The sequence below is a fragment of the Nannospalax galili genome, unplaced genomic scaffold (genome assembly GCF_000622305.1).
Source record: "Nannospalax galili isolate Female #2095 unplaced genomic scaffold, S.galili_v1.0 scaffold661, whole genome shotgun sequence".
Lineage (NCBI taxonomy): Eukaryota > Metazoa > Chordata > Mammalia > Rodentia > Spalacidae > Nannospalax > Nannospalax galili.
The window spans coordinates 554,846-560,213 of record NW_008345457.1 but is presented as its reverse complement, the minus strand read 5'-3'; the positions used below and the strand labels follow the sequence as shown (position 1 = coordinate 560,213).

General features: G+C 42.3%; 1 protein-coding gene across 1 annotated transcript in view; it reads left to right on the top strand.

Annotated features, from left to right (window-relative positions):
* LOC103740931 (nucleolar protein 11-like) overlaps positions 1-5,368 on the top strand; it is a 37,993-nt gene that overhangs the window by 24,693 nt on the left and 7,932 nt on the right. The window lies entirely within an intron of this gene.

The window sequence follows — 5,368 nt, the reverse complement described above, 5'->3', positions numbered from 1 at the left end:
TTGGTCAGAGGGGCATAAGGGACAGTTTTTGCTCCTTGCCCTCCTAGGTCGACTAGTTCCAGGAGACTATGAGCATCTCTCAAAATGTCCTGTAATTGTGGTGGGTCACCTGTCCTCTTGATCAAGGAGGCTGAAGAGACCCCACGAGATGGACTTGAACCAGTGTCCAGTTTACACAGAGGAGGGTCAACAAAGAGGAATCATTTCCTCCATGGTTCCAAGTGAAGCTAGCCATAGCCAAACAGGACCTTTGACTTATATTCACATAGGCAGAACTGATAAAAGGAAGGAGCCAGGGGCTCCTCCCAAGCCCATATGACCCCAGAGGAACAGATCCTCAAATGACCTTAAGAGTAAAAATAAATTGGTTTATCCGGGCCAACTCTATGGCCTTAAATGCCCAAAAGGAAAGTATAACCAAAGATTAAAGAGGCCACTATAATTTTTTAAGAGTCCTTATGTATAGCTAAAGGCTACATAACAAGCAACAATGCCAGATAGGAGATAACTTCTTTTGAGTTGTTGGCCAGGGTGGCCAAAGAGACTCCCAGATAGTAACCCAGCATAGAACTGGGAAAATGAACAGCAGACCCCAATCTTACCTAAAGGAATATTGACAACTGATTGCTGCTAGATGAAGAACAGCTAACCTTCCTAAAACAAAGACCTCTACATAGGCTGACTAGATTCACCAGATGGACAAGTAGTGGGGAATGGCTGGGGTACTGACAACACAGCAGACAGTAGCAGGGATAACAGAGTATAAGGCCTCTAGTGGGAGGAGGGAGGCTATGGGAGGGTGCCATCTGGGAAGTGGGTAAATAGTTGAATAAGATGATTTGGGATGTTCTGTGTGATACACACAAAAAAAAATCAACAAAAATTTAAATATATTTGAGGAGAAAGCATGGAAATTTACATCATGTTAATTAGTAAAGGTGATAAACATTACCACTGAAATCTACCCGACATCTTTATAGACATACACAGGCACCAAGGTTCCAAGTGCAACCAATTATGACTACTAATAGATACATACAGATTAGAGATGTATGCGCCAACATCTCAGTGCTAGTAGCAAAAACAATGAGTCTTTCTGCAAAAAACAATATATTCTAAAATAAAATGGAGACCTTTTTTAAAGGTTAAAAACTCATTCAATATTTTTTTCTTACAGGACTTATACTGAGTTCAATATTGTATAACTATTAATTGAACTGTGAACATAGAAACTTACAGCCACTTGTGAAAGAGATGGACTATATTGCTCTGGAGTGTGTTACTGAATATGTTATGCTGTAATGAAATGCTTCTTCTAATCATGTAGTTATTAAAATTTTTTTAAAAGATACTCTGAATGTTTTTCTGTAGATATGTATCTATTCCAAGCTCAACAAGATTGAAGTGAGTTTTTGGGAGCTCCAGAAGTTGAATCAAGAAAAGAACAGTAGAGGACTATATTCAACTGAAGTTCTAGAACTCTTCTGATATTAGCAGCTTTGCTTTGTGGATGTTCTCTGTGAATACTTCCTATTCATCCAGGGGAGAAAGTTTTCTTTGTGACCGTCAGTGTCATGAAAAGAGTATCTGTGTACCTGGACTCTTGTGTTGGTGCCCCTAGGTGGGACTGCAGGTTTCCCAGGAGCCCATTCCCTGGGAGGAGTTTGTGAATGTTTTTTTAAATATGTAACAACTGATTTTAAGTAAACTTATTTGTATACTGATATAAGCCTAATTTCTTATCATATGTTTTGAATAGTTTTTTTTTTAATTTAAAATATTATGGATAGATAGCTGGCTCAATGGGTAAGAGCACGTAACTCCAGCTCCATGGGAGTCTGACCTCTGTAGGCACCTGCACTCGTATACATACACACAGAAAAGCACACATACGGTATTCATTTAAAAATTAAACAGAAACCAGTGAAGCAGTGCACCCTATGAGTCAGATGCTCCAGCAGCTCATCTGCTTGTAGCAGCAGAGACCAGAGCCTCACTCGAGGCACACAGGGCTCCTGTATGTGAAGTCACATCTCCTGTCTTTCACCTACTTCACTCCCTCCTTACTTGGGGTTAATTCTCCCCAGTACACTCTCCCAGACAAGCTATGTGATTAATGGAGGTGAGACACCTCATTGAGTAAAGATACTTGAAGGCCCTACAAGCCTGGCCACCCACGTTCCATTACTGGAGTCCACATGAAGGTGGAAGGAGAGAATTAACCACAGAGTTGTCCTCTGACCTCCACACTAGCACCCAGACCTGCACACTACTCCCTACCTCCACCCCTGACACCATATACACACCCACACAAAATAAATTTGGGGCCAGGAGGCAGAGGCAGGCAGATCTTTTGAGTTCCAGGCCAGCTGGGGCTACAGGGAGACCCTGTTTCAAAAAGACCAAATAAATTTTAAATAGTCTCATAGCATCAGGATTGGTGGCCCACACCTGTAGTCCCAGCACTTGGGAGGCAGAGGCAGGTGGATCTCTTGAGCTCCAAGCCAGCCTGGTCTACATAGTGAGTTCCAGGACAGTTGGGGACACAGGGAGACCAGTCTCTGTTTCAAAAAAGACAAAAAAAAAAAAAAAAAAAAAGTCTTATAGCTGGGCCTACCTTTAATCCTAAATCCTAGCACTCAAGAGGCAGAGGCACATTGATCTCTGCGAGTTTGAGGCCAGCCTGGTATTTGTTCATATTTCCAGGCCAGTCAGTGGTACATAGCTAAGACCTTGTTGGGGAAAACAAAACAGGCTGAAGAGATGACTCAGTGATTAAGAACACTGCCCTTGAAGAAGGCCCATGTTCAAATCCTAGCACCCATAGGGTGGCTAACAACCATCCATAACTTTAGTTCCAGGGGATCAGACACCCTCTTCTGAGGGTTAAAAAATAAAAATATTTTTTTTAAGTTGGTGGCTAGAAAGATGATTCAGCAGTTAAGAGCACTGACTGCTCTGGCAGGGTACCTGAGTTAGGTTCCCAGCATCCACATAGTGGTTATCATCCCTAGCTCCAGCTCCAGGGGATCCAATGCCCTCTTCTGACCTTTGTGGGTATTGCAGGACACGGGTGCACTTACATACATGAAGGCAATATACTCATACACAAAAAATAGGGGGCTGCAGAAATGGCTCAGCGGTTAAGAGTACTGGCTGTTCTTGCAGAAAACCCACTTTGAATCTCAGAACCCACATGACAGCTAACATCCAATGCCCTCATTAGTCATATACAGATATACAAAACAAAAATAAAATTTAATAAAAAAATTTTTTTTAATTTTTAGTTGAGGCCAGCCTGGTCTAAGTACTGAGTTCCGCTGGGCATGGTGGTGCATGCCTTTAATCCCAGCACTCGGGAGGCAGAGGCAGGTGGATCTCTGTGAGTTCAAGGCCAGCCTGGTCTACATAATGAGTTCCAGGATAGCTGGGGCTACAGAGAGACCCTGTCTCAAAAAGACCAAAAAAAAAAAAAAAAAAAGTATTGAGTTCCAGACAAACTTGGACTACAGGGAGACCCTGTCTGAAAAGACCCTCCTCCCCCAAAAAATTACAATTTAATTGGCAACAGACCTATGGGTTCCCACAGTTTGGATTTAGGACAATGAGAAGTGCAGGACTGTAGGATCCCTGTTGCTTTCATTGTCTTAGGAAAAAGCCTCATTTTAAGTAAACTTTAGTCACAGCGGTGGCAGCTAAGTTTCCCTCGGTCATTAATCTCTCTATAAACTTTTTTTTTTTTTTGAAGCAGGGTCTCCCTGTAGCCCCAGCTGTCCTGGAACTCAACTATGTAGACCAGGCTGGCCTTGAACTCACAAAGATCCGCCTGCCTCTGCCTCCCCAGTGCTGGGATTAAAGGCGTGCACCACACGCCCAGCTTAAAATAACATTTTTAAAAAGAATTATTTTTAGACATCCAGGCTTTTTAACATGTGGGTTCCAGATGCGGCTGTAACTGCGGGCACAGAGAGCACTTGCAACCAGGAATTCAATTTGTAGACCAGGCTGGCCTTGAACTCACAGAGATTCCCCCTCCCTCTGCCTCCCACTACAGAGAAGATTCTCTATGCACTCAGACTTGTGACTACTTAAACCCAATTTCCATATAGCAGCCTGATTAAGTCTTTATTGTAATGTTAATAATTTGGTTTATAAATATTATGGAAGCAAATTACTGATGCTTACAATTTCTAAATTGTCTTCTTATACGTGATAAAATGTAACTCCCATAGGCAAGAACACAAACTGTATTATGACTTACATTTTAATTGAGTGGAAAAAAATTTTTTTTTGTCTCTTTGAAGCAGGGTCTCCCCATAGCCCCAGCCTTCCTGGAACTCATTATGTAGACCAGGCTGGCCTTGGACTCACAGAGATCCACCTGCCTCTGCCTCCCAAGTGCTGGGACTACAGGTGTGTGCCACCACGCCTGGCATTTGAGTAGAATTTTTTAATTGCCTTTAAATACTAGTTGCAAGTTATTTCTGGGTTGCCTGCAATTAAGTTACCAAAAGTGGAAATTAAATAAGGATTTTATAAGGTCATACAGAGATGCTGAGTGATAGGCTTGAGTTCTTCAAAGTAAGGGCTGTACCCTTCCCCTTCCACACAGGTACACAACAGGTATGCGGTAAATGGCTCTTGATGCTAGATGGTCGCTGCCCAAGTTTGCTTCTCTGTTGCTGTGATAAAAACACTCTGACCAAAAGCAACTTCAGGGAGGAAAGGGTTTATTTCATCTAACAGGTGACAGTCCATCCCTGAGGGAAGTAGGGCAGAACCTCAAGCCAGGAACCATGGAGAAACTGCTTACTGGCTCATTCACAGGCTCATGCTCAGCTAACATTCTTATACAACCCAGTACCACCTGCTTAGGCATGGTGCTGCCCACAGTGGGCTGGACCTTCCTACATCAATTAATAAACAAGGTAGTTAGTCCCCCAGAGACATGCACAGCCAATCTGATCTAGGAAATTCCTCAGTGGAGGCTTTCCTATCAGCTGACTCTAAGCTGTACCAAGTTGACAGTTACAGCTGACTAGGACAGTTCTATAGAGTAATAATTCTGAGGGCATGCAATAAATCACCTATATTTACATACAGGCAATGTGTCTCCAGCCTCTAGACTTGATTTTTGTGGATTTTAACTATATTAAGTCATACCTCTATGTCTTTTTATTAATGTAAATTAATATAGCATGAGTTAATAACTATAATAATAATTTTTATTTTAATATTTTTCATTTTGAGGGGCCGGAGAGATGGCTCAGTGGTTAAAAACACTTGGCTATTCTTGCAGAAGACCCAGGTTCAAATCCCAGCACCCACATGGCAGCTAACAACTGTCCATAACTCCAGTCCCAGGGGA